The sequence below is a fragment of the Eublepharis macularius genome, chromosome 14 (assembly GCF_028583425.1).
Source record: "Eublepharis macularius isolate TG4126 chromosome 14, MPM_Emac_v1.0, whole genome shotgun sequence".
NCBI classification, from domain to species: Eukaryota; Metazoa; Chordata; class Lepidosauria; order Squamata; family Eublepharidae; genus Eublepharis; species Eublepharis macularius.
The window spans coordinates 20,204,830-20,224,675 of record NC_072803.1 but is presented as its reverse complement, the minus strand read 5'-3'; positions in this window follow the sequence as shown (position 1 = coordinate 20,224,675).

The window sequence follows — 19,846 nt, the reverse complement described above, 5'->3', positions numbered from 1 at the left end:
GTTTAATTATAAGCAGCCTCAAGTAGGACTCTGAAGAGGGAACATAGAAATGTCCTAAATAGTTTTCTTATGGATTTTAGGTTTTTTTTTTTTAAGGACATTCTTGAGTGTGGGGCAGAACGGTCTTATGATCGCCACTATGGGTCTACTGCACAGCTGGATGTGGAGGTGGGAATGTGGTGGCCTCATGGATGTAATGAGGCCTAGCCAATCAGCATTCTACCTAGCCAGCATCTCCTGGAAACAGGAAGAACTAGCGGCTCCTAGGCTCAGAGTGGCTTGGAAGGTTGTATGCAGGGCATTTTTTCAGCTGGAACGCGGTGGAACGGAGTTCCGGAACCTCTTGAAAATGGTCACATGGCCGGTGGCCCCACCCCGATCTCCAGACAGAGGGGAGTTTAGATTGCCCTCCGCACCACTGCAATCTAAACTCTCCTCTGTCTGGAGATCAGGGGGTGGGGCCACAAGCCATGTGACCATTTTCACCAAGGGCGACCCACCTCGTTTCCCAGAAAAAAAGCCCTGGTTGTATGTCTGCCCTAACCTGGAGGGAGAGTGCGGATCTGCAGGATGCTCACATCGCTCAAGCTGTCTCTACCCAGTCCTTGAAAAAAATGCAGAAAACAATTTGATATAAAGCAGTAGAAAAGAGCAACAGTCCAGTAGCACCCTATAAGACTTACAAAATTTGTGGTCGGGGATGAGCTTTCGTGAGTCACAGCTCACTTCTTCAGATTCTTCAGGTATCTGAAATTTCCAGCTCTGCCCGTTCAAGATCTTCTTGGTGGGTTTGTTAAATACATTTTAACCTTTATCATTCTTAAGTAGTCTTACAGGTGCTACTGGACTGTTGCTCTTTTCTACTGCCACAGACAGATTAACATGGCTACCCATCTTGATATAAAGCAGATAGACTGTATGTAAACTGTGTGTTTACTAAGTAATGGTGTTCAGTTGGGTCTGCTCACAGGTTTGCCCCACATGAATGTTAATTTAGAAAATATTGTGAAAGAAAAAAACGAACTCATGTTCTAGCCAATGCAGGCTCTTTGTGCATTTAGACTGACCTAAAACCCACTTGTGAGGGTGATCACTAAATGCTTTGGGACAAAATCTGGTTAGGGGCAGCAGAAATGGCTGGACTCTTTATCAGCACTCCCCTGAGTATTCTAGCAACATAAGCAATACATAAATTAGCAGGATAAAAATGTGTTAGTATTGATTAAACAAAGGGGTTGGGTTGGAAAGAAGTTTCCCACGTAATGTTAGGTAAGAGTTATTAAAGGCTGGTTTTTGAAACCACGGCAGGGGTGTCGCAAAGCTGGGGTCAGTGGAGCGATCTAAGCATCGGAGCAGGAAAGTTTCTAGTGAAAAAAGAAATCAGTGGCCCTTTCTTCCCAAGCAGTCAGGCATTAAACTACATTCATCTGCCCTTTCCAGCTCTGCCCGTTCAAGATCTTCTTGGTGGGTTTGTCAAATACATTGTAACCTTTATCATTCTTAAGTAGTCCTGAAAAAACCCTTTGTTAGCTGCTCTATGAGCAGAGCAACTTGTTTGTAGAGGGTCTAGAATAACTTGAAGAAGTTACTATTAATTCAAGGAATGCGTTCCTTATAAGTCAGCAAGAGTTCTCCACTTAACAATAAATGCTCTTATTAAACTTACTGATTATTCTAGCAATTTATAGACACTGAAGTGCACAGATATTTGGGCTTGGTGAGAGGGTTATAGAAGGTTAAGGGCCAATTCATATGTTATGCAGAACATAGCTGGGGTCTAATGTCCCTGTCCTGAGTCAGACCTGAGTTACAGTTCTCTTCCGTTTCCACATATGTAATACTAGATTTGTATTTGTTTTGTGGTACATGCAGAGAATGATCTTAACTTTTCACCTGCACCATTTTCTCAGCCTGAAATGGTGTGCAGGTGTACAATTTGGCCCACTGGTTTTCTCTAATAGAACTAACGAGTGCCCCCTGAGACCATTTTAGGCTGGGAAAATAGCATGGAGAATGGCTGAAAAAACCCTTCTCCATGTGTGCCGTGAACCCAGTCCATATCAGGAACCACACATGAGCAAATTGGAGAGAACCCCCAACTTACATCTGACTGTTATACAAGCAGGGGCACCCAGACCCAACCTGCATACTCCATATCATGTGAATCAGCCAATTTAATTCCATTTAGTTATGAGAAAATCCCTAATTTTCCATTCATTTATTTTAAAGTTCCTCTTGGAGAGAAGGCAGTGGCATCTAGCAAGGAGAGTGGGCATGGTATTAAAGTAGGCTTTAGCCTCAGGTTTGCTTATTCCTAAAAATGAGAGGGAAACCCTCTTATGGATAAAACAAGAATTGAACTGAGTCAGAAGAGAAGGCATGTATAACTCAGTGAAAACAAAAACAGAACTCCCTCAGGTGTGGTACTGCTGTGGCCTGTTTGTTATGTCTCAACACGTCCACAGGCGTGGGCACGCTACGGACCCCAGCTCATGTTGTTGCCAAAACAGAATGAGATAATGGGACATTTTAGAAACCTAGGAGGGACATCTGGCAAGCTTAAACCAGCAGAGGAATTTAAACGTTCTGAATTTTAGCGCCATCATGGTTGGTCTCTGTGTTAAAAGTGCCTGATGTGCCCTGGCAGCACATGGAGGTGAGTAGGGCTTGGGCATCCATCCTGGGCCTGGCAGAACTTCAACCACAGCCTTTCAGGTTTTACCCTTTGGCAGGCAGGTCATCAAGAATTCAGCTCCACCCCCCTCACAGAGTCTTTCTTCTTGCTCTCCAAGTATCGCGGTTTCCAGCTTGGCTCATGCAGGATTGCTGGGGGACAGGAATCATTTGACAAACAAGCCATTTTGCTTTGCATCACAGGCCTAACAGAGGCTTGGAAGCATGTTTCGGGGGCCTTGTTCTTCCAGGGTCTAGCAACAACAGCCCTGTTCTTCCCGGTTTGCGTAGTATAGTGGTTTGACTGTCAGGCTAAGAGACCCGCGTTCTGATTTGCAGTGGAAGTTCACTGGGCGACCATGGGTCGGTCTCTCTCTCATAGCCTAACCTGCTAACCTCACAGGATTGTTGTGCAGATAAAATGGATGAGGTGAGAACACTGTAAGCTCCTTTGCGTTCCCATTGCAGAGAAAATTGGGGATATAAATAAATAAGTTTAATAAACCATGTTCTTCCTGGCAATTGGCTTGTAAGAGGATGTTCCTCTCACTGGGACTTTATTTTTGAAGCCCCATCCAACTAGCCAAAGGTGAGCTACTGCCCCAGTTTGCTTGAGTTTCCAAAAAGCTTTTGATAAGGGTGCTCATAAAAGATGATTCAGGGAGTTAAGTAACAACAGGGCAAAGGGCAGAGTTCAATTGCAGAGCAAATGGTTGTTATGCAACAGTGATGTCAAAGCTACCTGTAGCAGATGCCTAGGAAGCCCTCTTCAGGTCCGCACCTGATCTGACACAAAGATGACCCATGTTTTTCAACTGTGTTGGTATCTTTAAGGCATATATGGGTGAAATGTTTAAACCAGCCCTTTTTGTACGTATTGTGTTGAGTGCTGAAGATTCTATTTCATTTAGTGTATTCCTCACTTTTCAGTTCAACTGGATCCCCAAACAACTTACAATTAAAATCTATTACATTTTAAAAAATTAAAGTCCATCCATCCATCCATTCTCCACTTTCCCCACCAAAGAGACTTACAACAGCATTCTTCCTCCTTTTTATTCTCATATCAACAACCTTGTAAGCAGGGCTTTTTTTCTGGGAAAAGAGGTGGTGGAACTCAGTGGTGGTACTGAAGACTGCATAATGACATCACTTTGGGTCAGCTGGAACAGGGGGGAGTTTTTTAAAGTTTAAATTGCCCTCGGCGAAAATGGTCACATGGCCCGGTGGCCCCACCCCCTGATCTCGACAGAGGGGAGTTTAGATTGGCCTTCGCGCTGCTCAGCGGTGCGGAGGGCAATCTAAACTCTCTGTTTGGAGATCAGGGGCCAGGGCCACAGGCCATGTGACCATTTTTAAGAGGTGCCGGAACTCCATTCCACCGCATTCCCGCTGAAAAAAAGCCCTGATTGTAAGGTAGATTAGGCTGAGAAAAAGGGACTGACCCAAGGTCACCCAGCAAGCTTCTACAGCAGAGTGGGGATTTGAACCTGGGTCTCCCAGATCCTAGTCTGACACTCTAACCCTTACACTGCACCACACTGTTGATGAAAAGTACAGTTTCAGTTTTATTTTGCCCCACAAAGAAAGTTTAATCGAATTCGGCAGCTCTTGTTTGGACCTGGCAGAACTCTTAGAAGCTGGTCAAGATTCTGGTGGTGGTGGGAGGAAGGATCCCAGCTGTCAATTCTTCATGATCATGCTCAATTTCCAGCTGCAGAGCCTTACAATGTCCCTGCAAGAGGTGCAGCCCAATGTAAACTGGACAGCACAGATGACTTTCCTTGAGAGCACCTCTGGAGCTCTTCATACCTGGTGGTGCGCTGTATTAAATAGCATTACAAGTCTAGAGCCAGAGAACTGAAGGGCAACAATCAGAATCGTAGTTTCAGGTGGGTAGCTGTGTAGGTCTGTACTAGAAGAGCAAGATTTGGGTCTGGTAGGACTTTGAAGTCCAACTAGATTTCCAGGGTGTGAGCTTTCGAGAGTCACAGCTCCCTTCATCAGTCCTAACCATGGTTTTGCTTCCTTTCCAATAAGCAAAGGAAGGTCACAAAAGGATCAAATTGCTTGGCTGTCAACTTGTTCCCCCTCCTCCAAAATAATCTCACTTGGCTTATTAGAACATATTGCCCCTCTGACCCCAAGCAAAGGCCACATGGTCCAGCATTCTGCTTCCAATGGCTGTCAAAGGGATACCTCTGGTGGGCATGGAAGTTCCTGATCTGAAATCTACCCCCCTCCTCCCCGAACTGCTGCACCTCATTAACTAGCTGATGCCATGCATGCTTTTCAAAGTCTTCCCACTAGGTAGTATTTACCTGAGACTGTGATGGTGAACAGCTGCAGATCATTGATGCCTACCATGTTCACAGATGAGTTATTTGCTACACTTAGCTCAAAGCAACACAGGAGAGGAATGAGCCGCTGAAGTGATACTTCCTTCAGGTTAGCACAATCTGCGAGAAAGGATCATTGCAGAGTCTTCTACTAACATCTCTTCAAAGTGTCAGTTTTCCAGCATTTTGAATCAATTGAAGTTTCCAGATGCTTATCAAAGGCAGCCCCATAATCTCATTTGGATGTCAACAGGGCATGAGAAAATGTAGTCACTTCCTTCCAGAAAAAGGAAAAGAACAATCTGTAAACCAGATGCAGCTGGGAAAAAGTGTTCCTTGGAACTGTTAACAGGTGGGTGACCAGATGCAGCTCTGGATCCAGGAATGCTCCTGTGCTGCAGTGGTGAGGATACAACCTGCTAAAAGAAAAAAAATGAATACCTCATCCATCAATCAATCACATTTCCAACAGGGGCAGCCTGGCAGTTTAACTTACAGGGAGCATTCCCAGTGGGCCACAGTCCAGGAGGTCCACCAGCAGCCAGGAACAAGCCAAGCTTCTGTGGCTGCACTCATCTCAGAACCGACTAGTAGCAGCAATGATGGATGTCGGCTCACCTGTTGTCTTCTCCTGCAGTGCTGCTCTGTATCACATGTAGCATCCTCCCACACTACTTGAGTAATAAAGGGACAGTAGAAGCACATGATAAAAATATTTATGAGGGAATAGCAGTTTGCAACAAAACAAAGCTCATACTAAATTCAAGCTTATCTCTGTGCCAGAAGAAAAGGTGTCACCTGGAATTAAATCTGTTCTACACACTATCCAGTCCCTGATCTTTGCCATTTGCAGCATGGTGAATTTCAGCCGCTTTGAGTGCCTGACCTTGTAAGATGCAATATTCTCAACACATTGACTAATATGGCACTTAGGAAAAAAAGAAGAAAGATTTGACTGTTTGGCTTGCTTATCTCTATCATGCCGCTCAATCTGTCCTTATCACATGCTCTGTCTTATCTTTGACATCAGATGTACTAATTTCTTGTTTCCCTAGGTAATCCCCCTTAGCCTGTCATCATTAGAGCACATGGTTGGCGCATGTATGGTCACAGGTTCAGTCCCCAGCAGCTCCAGGTAAAAGATCTCCGGAAGCAAGTGCTGGGAAAGACCTTTCTCTACCACCAATCCACTGAGCCTGTAGGACCAATGATCTGAAACAATATGAAGTAGCATCATTGCTTATATGTATTACTCACTTGTCTTCCAAGTTCCACAAGAAAAAACAAACAGAAATTTGCTGTAAAAGAAATAAGCACTAAGTAGCCAAAATTAAGGCACAGCGATCCTAAGAGTACTTTTCTGGAAGTAGATTCCTTAGGATTGTTGTAGAATTTGGGGGTTTTGTTTTAGCAGGGATTGGAATAGATGGGGACACTAAGACATGATTTATTTCTGTCAAAGAAACACCCAAGTCAGCTCAAAGGTATTAAAACATCCTAATAAAATTCAAATATTAGACAGTACCCAGGTTCAAGTCTTTTTATGGGTGAGAAGGGGGTGGCAAAAAGCAGAACAGCTCAGACCTGGGTGGCAAGTTCTCTCCCAGGTGAGATGTGCTAGATCCATCAGAGAAGGTAAGAGGAAAGAAATTTAGAAAGGAAGGGGCAAGAACAGAACAAGAGGAACACTGTGCTGTCAATGTCCTGTATTCAGCCGAAGTGTTATTTCTTTATTGTTATTTTCCCTGCTGTTTCTGGAAGCTGCTTTGAACTCATACTGAAAAAATAGCATATACCTTTAAAATATATAAAGAAATTAAATTTGGAATCTTCTCAACCCAGGTTACAACTATCATGCCTTTGCTCTTCCAGTTCAGGTAGATTTGGTCTGAGCAAACTTCCTCTTGGTCTCTCCTGAACATGAGAACAACTTTGGTCTATCTGCTTGGAAAAGCAAGATAGCTCCCCTAGCCCTACTTGCCTCACCCTTAGGGCCAAACTACACATGTCAGGTCATAGGTGTATGGACTCACAATCAGAGGAACTTACCTTAAAAAGCACAAGGTTCTGCAGCAGGGGTGGGTTTTTAATAACAACAACATTTGATTTATATACTGCCCTTCAGGGCAACTTAACACCCACTCAGAGCAGTTTACAAAGTATGTTGTTATTATCCCCACAATAATCATCCTGTGAAGTGAGTGGGGCTGAGAGAGCTCCGAGAAGCACTGTGACTGACCCAAGGTCACCCAGCTGGCTCCAAGTGGAGGAGTGGGGAATCAAACCTGGCTCTCCAGGTTAGAGTCCTGCCACTCTTAACCACTACACCAAACTGGCCCCTTTCTCTGGCTACATGTCCCTGAAGAACATATGGAGCCAGAGAAAGAAGGAAGGAAGCTTCCCCCATTACCCTTTTCACTGACAAAAGCAGGGTGGGAGGGAAATTGGAAGTGCCTTCTGTTCCCTCACAGTGCTGAGCAAGTGAGTGTTTTTTCAGGTGAGTTCTCTAGAAGTATGTCTGACTTAAGAGTCCAGTTGCACACTAACACAAGTCAGATGTATTGTGTAGTTACACCCTTACTCTCTGGGGATTTGCTGCAGCACCTGCCCCAACCCGAGTGCTTCAATTGGAATGAAAAAGCCATCGCTGTAGAGAAGGACACCTTTCCAAAGCACCCAGCCCACCTCCATGTCTCTTATCTACACAATAAATATACTTCAAAATAAATACAAATGCCACTACAAACACTACAAACTTTGTCCGGGCACATGTCAGGCATGAGGCAATTTGTTTTTGTGTGAGTTGGGGCAGGGCCATATTAACCCATGGCCGGGCCCCTAGGCTTTCAGTCCCACTCTGGCACTTCAGTCTTTCACCTCACTACAGCTGACAGCCTGACCCTGGTACCGTAGGCACTAGACCGCAGTACATAGTCCTAGATTCATTTTGAGGGCCTCCTGAAGAATTCTATTCACAATTTTTAAAATATATTTATTGCATGAGTACAACTCTTCAGGAAAGCACAATTTGGGGGGGTATAATTGTTCAATACCATAATATTTTGAAGTGAATAAAATTTTATTATTTATTTAAAATATATAATTTATGGATAATTGTTTTAATATAAGAGACAAGTTGTTTCACTTCAATAAGGAAGCAGTTAATTATTTTATCAATAGAGGTTATATAAGATAATTAATTAAATTAAATAAATTATGTGTGGGGGTGCCTCAGCAAAAAAATGGACAGGCCCCTAGTTCCTGCAGGGCCCCTAGGCTTCAGCCTAGTTAGCCTTATGAATAATACGGCCCTGGGTTGGGGCTTTTTTTTTTTGCCAGAGCTGTGGGACTGGGAACCACTCTTTAGAGTGACTTTCAAAATGAGACATTTAGGGTTGGAGCTAGTTGCAAAATGGCTCCTCCAGAGTCAGTCACAAATCACAATGTCCTGCTGCACCATGTGAACCATATGTAGTGGTCGCCTGTACAAGTAGTAATAATTATAACAACAACAACATTAGATTTAGATACTGCCCTTCAGGACAACTTAATGCCACACTCAGAGCGGTTTACCCAGTGTGTTATTATTATCCTCGCAACAATCACCCTGTGAGGTAGGTGGGGCTGAGAGAGCTCCGAGAGAGCTATCACTGACCCAAGGCCACCTAGCTGGCTTCAAGCAGAGGAGTGGGGAGAAGTACAAATGCACATCCCGTTTACTGTACATTATAGATCCCAACACTGATTCTAACAGTGCTATATGAAGATCTGGTTACAGGCAGCCAATTACACTACCATTTTAGAGGAAAAGATTGTTGTGGCAGATAGAGGCGCAATTATCCTTTATTTACATTTTGAAGAGAAACTTGAATTTATGACTTTGCTAGACAAGAATGGCCGGCTGTAGTGCAGTCAACTAGCTTGCTTGCTAAAACAAAAGGAGCCAACTCTCATGCCGATGGGAACTTCTTGGAACACGGGATGGAAGGAGAAAACTGGGCTCATCCTGAGAGCAACATTTAAGCTAAGAAATACTTGGCAATGAGAACTCCTTGCAGCTTCTGAGTCAGAACATTTAGGAGATCTAGCGTGATCATGTCTGGGATCTACCAGTACAGAGTCATCACCTTTCTATCAATCCCTCAATCTAGACAACTGCTGGAGTTACAAGATAACTTCTGCCACAGAAACCTTTAAGAATCTTGGATCTTTATTAGTCTACTATGCTTGTCTACCAATGGAATTTCTAGACCAGAGATGAGGGAAGAACCTTGAGCCGTGAGTTTGACATTCAGAGATAGTCTAAGAAAGGTCAGTTAGCAAGGAAAGCTCTCTCAGAGGCCTCACTCTCCATACATTGCCATGGGTTAGGTGCATCATCCCAAGTCAATGTTCTTTACCTCCATATCACCAGCAAGGGGAAAAAAAGATTTAGACCCACATACCACGTATAGTTTAAGACCAAAATCACATGATGAAGGAAATCCATCCTCAGGATCTCCTGTGATTTTTTAAATAAAAGATAAAAGCAGTCAAGGGGGTGGGGTTGGCATGGGTCAAGTTTGTCCTCCACAAAACAAATACAGTCTCTGGAGAACAATTTGAACTGAAAAATAGTGCAGAGGAAAAGCTAAAACCCTTCCTCTCTACTGCAGTCCTGATTCAACGTGCACACACATGGCAGAGCACACAGACATACTTTATGGCTGCTTTAACCACTAAAAGTGGGAGATACTGTGAATTTTCCACACCGCTGGTAGTTTAAATCTTACGTTATTGCAGCATCCCTTTTTTCATATGCTACCTTTGTCTCTCTGGGAACCAAGATCAAGATAATCCAAACTATACTATTCCCTGTTACTATGTATGGATTTGAAAGTTGGATAGTGAAGAAAGCTGACAGGAAGAAGATTGACTAATTTGAAATGTGGTGCTGGAGGAGAGTTTTGGGGATACCTTGGATGGCCAAAAGGATAAAGAAGGTACTAGATCAAATCAAGCCTGAATCCTCCCTAGAAGCTAAAATGACAAAACTGAGGCTATAATGCTTTGGTTACATCATGAGAAGACAAGTTTCTCTGGAAAAGTCAATATTGCTAGGAAAAGTGGAAGGCAGTAAGAAAAGAGGAAGACCTAAAATGAGATGGTTTGACTCAATAAAAGAAGCCACATCCTCCAGTTTGCAGGATCTGAGCAAGTCTGTTAAGGATAGGATGTTTTGAAAGTCTTTCATTCAAAGGGTTGCCATAGGTTGGAGGCGACTTGATGGCACATAACAGACACACAGTTTGCAGTGCCATCCTAAACAAGTCTATTTATAATCTTATTCAGGTCTATTCAGTGAGGCTTACTCCTAAGAAAGGGTTCTTAAGATTGCCCTGATAGTTATGTGGAGAAATATATGTGACATGGAAGAGACGTGCTTAAGATCAGCATTGGAGGAAGTCTTGAAAGGAAGGAGTTCTCGGCTTACAACAATTTCCAGGAAAGTGGGCAAGGGGGCACTGGAAATCCTTAGAGACCCCTCTGGGCATCCCAAGAAATTCTTACCGATTCCAGACATATTTACTCCTGGTAACAGTGCATAGGTTGTCACAAGGCATTAGACAAAGAAACTGTCTCAAGGTTTTGAACTACAGGAAGGTTTCACTGCTCAGCCCAGAGCTTTGGTGTGCTAAACTCTCTTGTGGTAATAATAACATTCGATTTATATACTGCCCTTCAGAATAATTTAATGCCGCACTCAGAGCTGTTTACAAAGTGTGTAATTATTATCCTTACAACAATCACCCTGTGAGGTAGGTGGGGCTGAGAGAGCTCAGAGAAGCTGTGACTGACCCAAGGTCACCCAGCTTCAAGTGGAGGAGTGGGGAATCAAACCAAGTAAGGGTGTGGTAATGAGATGTTACATGCCTGTGGCTCATCCAGCACCTCCAAATACACTAAGAACCTCCATATGGGGCAGAGTTGAGAAATGAGGGGATTCAATGCAGAGACGATTCAATGCAGAGACGATTCAAAGCTGCCCTTGAGCCCAGCAGAAAGGCCCTCCAAGGAACAGGGAACAGGAGAAACAAACCATCCTTTCCCCCTTTGAGTAATTTTTTAACCTAAAGAAAATTCCTGTACAAAACTTCCCAACTGCCCTCTTTAAAGGGCCATTCTTTCTTTCTTTCTTCTTTCTTTCTTATTCTACTCATCTGACCTATAAGTCTTAAGTAGTGTTCATCAATCATAACTGAAAATATGAGAAAGGAAGAATGCAGGCCAGAGAGGGTCATTGTATAGTATCACTCCAAGTGAGTGCCAACAAATTAGTTCCGGAAGGTACGACTGCACAGGGATATGACAGTGATAAGTATATGCTTCTTTAGAAAGCATTTTGGGTTTCCCGGGGCTCTTGTGTCAAACCAGGCCTGTGCTTGCTGAAGGGATATCGTCTTCCTCCCATGGAATTATGAGGGTATGGAGATGTCACAAAGATGACACCAACCTGAACATTCCAAAGGCAGCAGTAGTGATAACAACACAGCTCCAGGTTTATGTAGAAAACAATTTTCATTTCCTATCTCAAGCTGCTGAGAACATTCAGACACTTTTGATAAGCTCCAATAAAATTATATAGCCATGCCGGTTAAAAAACAAAACAAAACAAAGCAGTTAATCTGGAGGTAAAAGTGGTTCTTATTGATGCCGAAGGAATAATTTGCCAGGCTGGCACACGGACTGCAATGAGACACTCGCTGTCTGACCCTGCCTATTCTCACAATATATCATGTCGGCTTTCTCCAGAGCAGCTCCCCAGGAGCAAGACGCCCAGGGAGAAAGTTGCAGCTGCCCACCTCCAAAGATTGTTGAGAGCAGGCTTGTGACTGGAGGAACGATTTGCAAAAGCTGCTGCTGCCACCGGCTTTCTCTGGCTCTTCAGGCAGCGATTCTAACAGAGAGGGGAAGGACACTGGGACTTCAGTTCCCAGGAAAACTTGCGGAAACGATCAAGTGTTTTCCACATGAAAAAAAGTCACTTGTAGCTTGGCTTGTCAGTCTTACCCTATTAAACCGCTGCAGCCAAGAAGCCCGCATCCTTATGGACTGAGGGAGAATCCTAAACAGAGTTATAACCTTTTAAATCCAGGCTTAGAAGCGTATAATTCTGCTTAGGATTGCACTGTAAGACAACATCTTTTATCTCCGCAGAAGGTGATTATCATATTCATTACACATTAATTTATTCAAGTATATGTGTGTCATGATTAAAAATCACATTTGCCTCTGTTGCTTGAGGGAGGCAAATAGGTGGTTATCCTACGTAAGCTTCATACGGGCAGACTGGAACATTAACCAGCTCTGGAGCAAGCTTAGCCAAGTGGCCTGTCTTGCTGGCCGTGCCACTGGGGCTACTTAACTCAGACCCAGGCCTCGACAATACATCAATGAGTATAGTTTTGCCCTCCATGGACGTCTATGGCACTGGCCCATCAGAAAAATTTCCCCAGAAGTTAAAGCTTCACAACTACAATATAGAGGAAGCCAGTGGAGTGACTTGCCTGAGGTCACTCAGCAAGGATTTTGCCCCTGGAAGAGGGAGAAAAGGAGCAGCTGGAAGGGGAGGATTATGGTGGAGGAAGACAAGATGTTGTCCAAATTCCTATGTACCACTTTAAAGTGATTTTCCATCCTCCTCATACAATTTGTATGCTCATGTCAGAAACAGAACAGCTGTTTTAAAGATGCTTTTATTGTGCCTCTGAATCCACTGATGGTTACGGTAATTTATTATCACATCCTGCCATTTTACATGGCACGTGTGATTTTTGGTCAATGGCTTTTAAATGTGGGGCTAAGGGCCTAGAAATGCTGATAAGGATAACTTGTGATATTATTTGGTGGTGAAAGGTATCCTTTGGTCAGAGTTCTTGAGTGCTTTAAAGAGCTGGTGACTCACATAAACATCCCACTGTAACCATGTGTTTACTTTAGAAAATAAAAATATACTTAAATTTTGTCTTTAGAACATTGCTAGCTCCCATGGCAGCGAGAAGTCATATAACGTGACCGTGTGGTTATTCAGTGCCTCAGAGACCAAATAAAACCAAGCTCATAAAAAGTCTCCCAATGGAAATCCACTTTTCAGTTTCCCTGCCAGCACAGTGGAAACTATACTTCCATTCTATATCTGGGGGTTATTCGGGAGACTTTTATGAGTGCCTTTCCATCTTTTACCTATATTAAGCAGATGTTCTGCACATGGGAGCTACCACATAACCCAGAAAGTATTTATCACCTCACAGCTAGGAGGTTTGTGGGGATGGTTGATACACCTGTTTAAAGGGCATCTGTCACAACAAATAAAGTGGAATAGGATCGTGTGTGTCCATTCTGTGTTTGTCATTGATGCTGATGAAACCTATGGGAAGCAAGCCAACAGCCTAAAACTGAGGAAGAGACATTTTATATATTGTTGGGGGAGGGGGAGAGCCTTTCCTCATCTGTCTGGTCCAGTACTTATTTCCTAAACCAGGAAGGTAGATGTGTCAAGAACGCAGTGAGCTACAGGTCTTAATATAAGCCACCAAAGCTCAGCTGTAACACCTGTTTTTAATGACAGTGTCTGAGAGCTGGATAGAACTAGAGCTGTGACGATCCAGGAAAAAAAATCACTGATTCCTGCCCCCCCCCCGCCCGCTCCCCCCTTTGAGGACTTGCTTCCAGCTTTTCCAATGGAAAAAAATTGGGAAGCACTGGGGAAAAAACTCCAGTGAAATAGATTTTTCCCCTTTTGGAATGAATGAACTGTGCTAAGATAGCATAGGGTGCTATCTTGTCATTTGCATATGGGATATACTTACAATTTTGTTTGTAGAAAACGGATGCATTTGTTCTTTTAAATTCCACAGGTATCCCAGTTAATACAGTTTTGTATGCTAGCTAAGTTATAAATGGTGATTGTTGTTGTTGCTGTTAACAATTGAATAAGGTTTAGGTGAGGTAGGAAAGTAAATGTTGCCTATATTTCAATACTTTTCTAAATTTTCATTTTCTTCCAAAAAAGCCTGTTTTCCCCACATGGCTTCTAAATTTATAGAAATTTTCTCTCTCTTGATGTACAGTGAAGAACAGCACATCTGTTGTTTTCTTCCACTGACGCTCCAGATCCAGATTCACAGTGGCCCCAGCTTACTGTAAAACTACTTATCTTTTGCAGGAAAAACAGATTGCTCTTGGTAGATGACGCCTCCTGGTGGCCACTTGAGCAGTTTTAAAACTCATTTTTCTATGTTGATATCAATTCAGGAACAGTTACTTGCTCAATTGCCCTTACCTAATGTGAGAGAGTTGGACACTGAAGAAAGCTGACAAGGAGAAAGTTGATTCATTTGAAATTTGGTGCTGAAGGAGAGTTTTGTGGATACCACAGATGGCCCCAAAGAAAAATTAGTGGGTTCTATATCAAATCAACATGTAATTCTCCATAGAAGCTAAAATGACAAGACTGAGGGCTAAGCTACAAGTGACGAATGACACTTGAACGGCAAGTGGATTGAGTGGAGGGCAAGTGAACAGGGAGAAATACACTTGCCGTTCAAGTGTCATTTGTCACTTGTAGCTTGGCCCTGAGGCTATCATACTATGGTCACACGAGAAGACAAGACTCTCTGGCAAAGTCAATAATGCTAGAAAAAGTGGAATGTAGAGGAAAAGAAGAAGACCCCAAATGAGATGGCTTGACTCAATAAAAGAAGTCACGGCCTCCAGTTTGCAAGATATGAACAGGAGGTCTTTCATGTATAGGGTCATCATAAGTCAGAAGTAACTTGAGGGCACATCATACACACACACAACTGTGTTAATGTGATATAATCAGTGTCAGCAAAACTACAGGAATTTTTTTTTAAATTTGACATGGTAAAAAACAATGACAGTGTTTTGTTCCAAATTCATCCCCAACAAGCAGTGTCTGGCTATTATTGCACAAATGAGTTTGCTGTTACTCTTCACTCCAACCTGACCCTGTATTGCAGGCCTGCGCTAAAGTCCATTCCTCTGTTATCTACTGGCTGTTGCTGTTCCAGAAAAATGTATGTGACCAGCACGGGGCTATGTCTAGTACTGCAGCTTCTGCGTAAAACATATCATCTCGGTAGACATTAAACGCTTAATTAGCAGTTTGTTGCTCCGACTGACGCAAATCGCCCACAAGTTATTGGCTAATAAATGGCACTGCACCACCCTATTCAAAAGATTAATTATTCTTTGGTTAATGGCTGGGCCAGAAACAAGAGTGGAGCGAAAGAAAGGGAAGCGTAAGAAAGGCTATGAGAAAAATTGCATTTTGATGAGTTAAAAATCCATATCTACCTCTGGACTCTAATAATGGCAAAGAATAGAAGCAATTTTTCCCACTTGGAGGCAAGGAACAAATAATAATGATAAATGCGGTATTAACTGTTCCTTACTTACAACAGTAAGATTTACAGAAGGGAGTGTTAGACTAGAAATTAGGAAAGGCCAAACTAGATGTGAAAGCAGAAAATTAGAGTTTCCTATATTTCTTTAAAAGGCAAAAACCTGGTACACTATAAAAGGCAAAAACCTGGTGCTATATTCCGATATTCAAGTTTCCTCATCTATTGCTATTTGTTCCACAGGATTAACAAAAAAACCAACAATTCCAAATTCATACAGGTAACCAGGGCTTTTTTCCAGCTGGAACGCGGTGGATTGGAGTTCCGGCACTTCTTGAAAATGGTCACATGGCTGGTGGCCCCACCCCCTGATCTCCAGACAGAGGGGAATATAGATTGCCCTCCGCACCACTGCAATCTAAACTCCCCTCTGTCTGGAGACCAGGGGGAGGGGCCACCAGCCATGTGACCATTTTCGCTGAGGGCTGACCCAAAGTGATGTCATTGTGCAATCCTGGGAGCGTGCATGCACTTTGCGCACACGTGGTACCAGGGGTACCACCTCCTTCCAGGAGTTGCCCACTGTGCTGGCAAACCACTGAGTTCCACCACCTGTTTTCCCAGAAAAAAGGCCCTGCAGGTAACTGTGCGATTTCCACATGGTTTCTATTGTAGGGCTCCAAGAAGGAGAGACTGAGGGGGGAAGTGACCTTGGGTCAGTCACATACCCTTAGCTTAACCTACTTCACAAGGTTGTTGTGAGGGTAAAATGAAGGAGTAGAGAATGTTGTATGCTGCTTTTGGTCCTCAATTGAGGAAAAAATGAGTATAAAGAAAATAAAATTGTTAAAAACTTCAGAAACAGATCTAAAACAGTAATATATACGAGTTACTCAGTAATTGATTACATGTAAATACATTGGTTAAAATCCCAACAGTGTTGTTGTTGCGTTAAGAGGGTGATTAGAATCTTTATGATGAGGCAGTTAAACTGAGTTATAAGAGATGGGACGTGAGAAAACCCAGGCATTCGATTCCTGCTCAGCCACTGGGTGGCCTTCGGAAAATCACTATTTCTCAGCTTCAGACATTGAACTTGTCTTATGTCACTTACTATTTTGTGGCAGAAGAAAAGAAGATGACATAAAGGTAATTAAGCATCTTTTGAGAGATGGAACCCAAGGATTAAACCATGATTAGGCTCCTCGTTTGTGAGAAGCAAATGCCAGTTTGGGCAGGCAACCACATTCAGACATTATACCAAATTGAGAAGTTTCCCAGGTCAGGCGGAACCATTCAGTCATGCTATGCAAATGAAGACAAGTGGAAAGGAAGAAGGATGCCAACAAGATGCATTTGCATGCATCACAGACAGAGTTTTGTCATGATGATATCTGACTATGGCCCCAGTTTTAACATCCTCTCCAAAGATGTTCAGGGCCACAGCATAATTGGCAGATTCTAAAAATACATTTTTTTATGGTTCACGTTTGAGGTCTTAACCACAAAAATTAAAAATAATTTTTGGAATGGCATTCTTCCTTATGGTTCATAGCAGGAATTTGCCTGATTCATATGGTTATAGGAATTGTTCTTACAAACCGTGAATGTTATGGAGTTTGCTTGATACATTCAAGGATCAACAAAGCTCATTGCAAAAACCTGGTATGTAATTTAGTATCAAGAAGCTTAAGAGTTAAACAACCATTACTGGTTGTTGTGGGTTTTCCGGGCTGTATTGCCGTGGTCTTGGCATTATAGTTCCTGACGTTTCGCCAGCAGCTGTGACTGGCATCTTCAGAGGTGTAGCACCAAAAGACAGAGATCTCTCAGTGTCACAGTCACAGTGACACTGAGAGATCTCTGTCTTTTGGTGCTACACCTCTGAAGATGCCAGTCACAGCTGCTGGCGAAACGTCAGAAACTACAATGCCAAGACCACGGCTATACAGCCCGGAAAATCCACAACCACCATCGTTCTCCGGCCGTGAAAGCCTTCGACAACCATTACTGGGATGAACATATTTGGTACTGTTTATATAATATATAAACAACCACCAGACCAGTTAATGGAAAAGAAACCTATCAGTGGCCATTAGCCATGGGAACTCAATGGAATCTTTCCATTTAGACATTAACTTATAGAAATCGCTGGTGACAAAAAAAAGAGCATAATCACACCACCTTCCTGCTCTGTTTTTGAGTTCCAGAGACAGAAAAACCCTCTGTTGGTGATAGAAAGTGACAGACAAATCTCCCTGGGAAGCAAATTCCAGTTTCCACAAGCAAGAAGTTCTTTGGATTAGATGGACCTTGGCCTTGAGCCAACAGCCGTACTCCAGAAACTTGTGTAGTTTTGTGCATATGTAGTGGGAATGGCAGGTAAATAAATTCTAAGACAGAGCTACTAACTTGTTCAGAATATGAGTAACAATCCATAGATTGTGCTCCTTTTCTGGTGGTTTGCCTACAGAAATCTAGTTTTTTTCTACCGACCAATTGCTTTATGAATCTTCTCTTTAGATGTTTGTAATGGAGTCTAGAAATGCATTACAGACAACAGTATCTTTGCTGTAGATATAAGCTTTAGAAATGACTTACCCATGAATATTCTCAACTGGAAGTTCAGAAAATGTATCTTGAACATTTTTATTATCCATAAACACATGTAAGTTCACTCCTTTAGTTCAAATACTTTTATTCTGAGCCTATCTTCCTATATTATGGAGTCAATTCCAAACTCAGCAAATGCAGATTGAAGCAAAAAGGTACCCAAATTCCAGAAATGGAATTTCAGTATGTTAAATAGTCATTAATAAGAACTGCTTGCCTATGTTTTCAGGAAAAATGGCCCAATGCACTCACACAAGTGGACTGTTTTTATTGACATCTGTCAACCTTAAATTGCAAATGGCCAGGCAGCCAAAACTGCCGGTTGTGGATGAGAGAGTTGTCATTCCTGATCTCACCACAGATTGGAATTCCTGCATGCTTGATGTTTCCTTTTTGTGGCTATGGTCTTTCATGAAAATAAGTTTTTTAAAAAAATCACTGTTGTTCTAATGCTGTTTCTGTTTTTATTGTATTGCTATATTAATGCTCCAAGGAGAACGGTGCCATATGTATTTGTGGAAGGGAAGAAAATCACATTGCATTTTCTACCAGGTGTGTTGGGCATACCTTCATTAGACTGTATCAGGGCAGCTATATACTATTTTTGGTCAACGAACACTCTGATCCAGTGAACGTTAAGCAATTTCCCTGGACCATTTATGGAAGCAGCTTGGATATGTTAAGGAAAGCTATAAGGTTTAAGCAGTGTCCTTTAAAGTGGGGGGTGGAGAATGACAGAACTCATATTAGTGGATCCAGATCTCGCTGTTACCAGTATCGCTGCACGCAAGTCAAACGACCATCTACACAGTGAGGAAAAACACCGGCGGGCTTGGGCACCACCCAACAAAGTCATCTCAGGTAACCTGAGCCATAGGAGAGGGGCGTTCCGCAGGAAAAAAAAACATTCTCATGTAATAAATCCCACAGTCTACAAGCACGAACTTTCTATATACTTCAGTCCTAAACATTTATGCAACTTTACTTGCCTACAATGCAGGCATTATAGTGTGGTTCATTATCCTTGACAGGTGCTGTAGTCAACAAGGCATCATTTATTCCTATGCCAAATCTTTCAGTATGTCTGTGTTATTAACCTTTTTTAACTTTCATAGTTTGCACCACCTCCCAAGAAACCTAGGCAAAGTTTAGTTTTCCCCATCTGTCATTCTGAGAATACTTGACATATGCAAACACAATCTAAGCATATCATTGTACTGACAATACCAAATCAGGGCTGGGGGTAGCTGTACCCAAGTTCAGATCTCAAGGGTGTACTTTCCAGCTCAGGGTACTAGAGGTCAATGGTCTAAGCTGAATGCTAGAGCCTGAAATGCAGAAATCAAAACACATTGCTTTGTTGACCAAGGGAATTCAGGACTTCTACCAGCCCTGGCCAAACCAAACCAATCACAGGAGCCAATACAAAGTACACCCTTATTCTCCTCCGAGCCCAAACAATGTTCCGAGGCCTAAATACACCTAGTCCACAATAGTTTAGTAGGCCAGCTGGTCATAATACATTGTTACCCCCTCTAAGCCCACTGATGCTGACTTAGAAGGGTGTAACTCTACTGACCACACTGTAAATACCAGTCAGACCCCATTGTTCCTAGTTTAAACTCCTGGAACCCTCAATATCATGCACGTAGTGCAGCATTTGTGATCCTACCTCTGGTATTCAAGGCTTATCCTGCTACCAGATTTTTTAAAAAAAAATCTAAGCTAATTTAAGATATAAAAGCACCAAAGATAAAGTTCTTAGTCATCATGTTTGAATGAGACTGTTATGGTGAAAAACTGGAAAGAACAGAT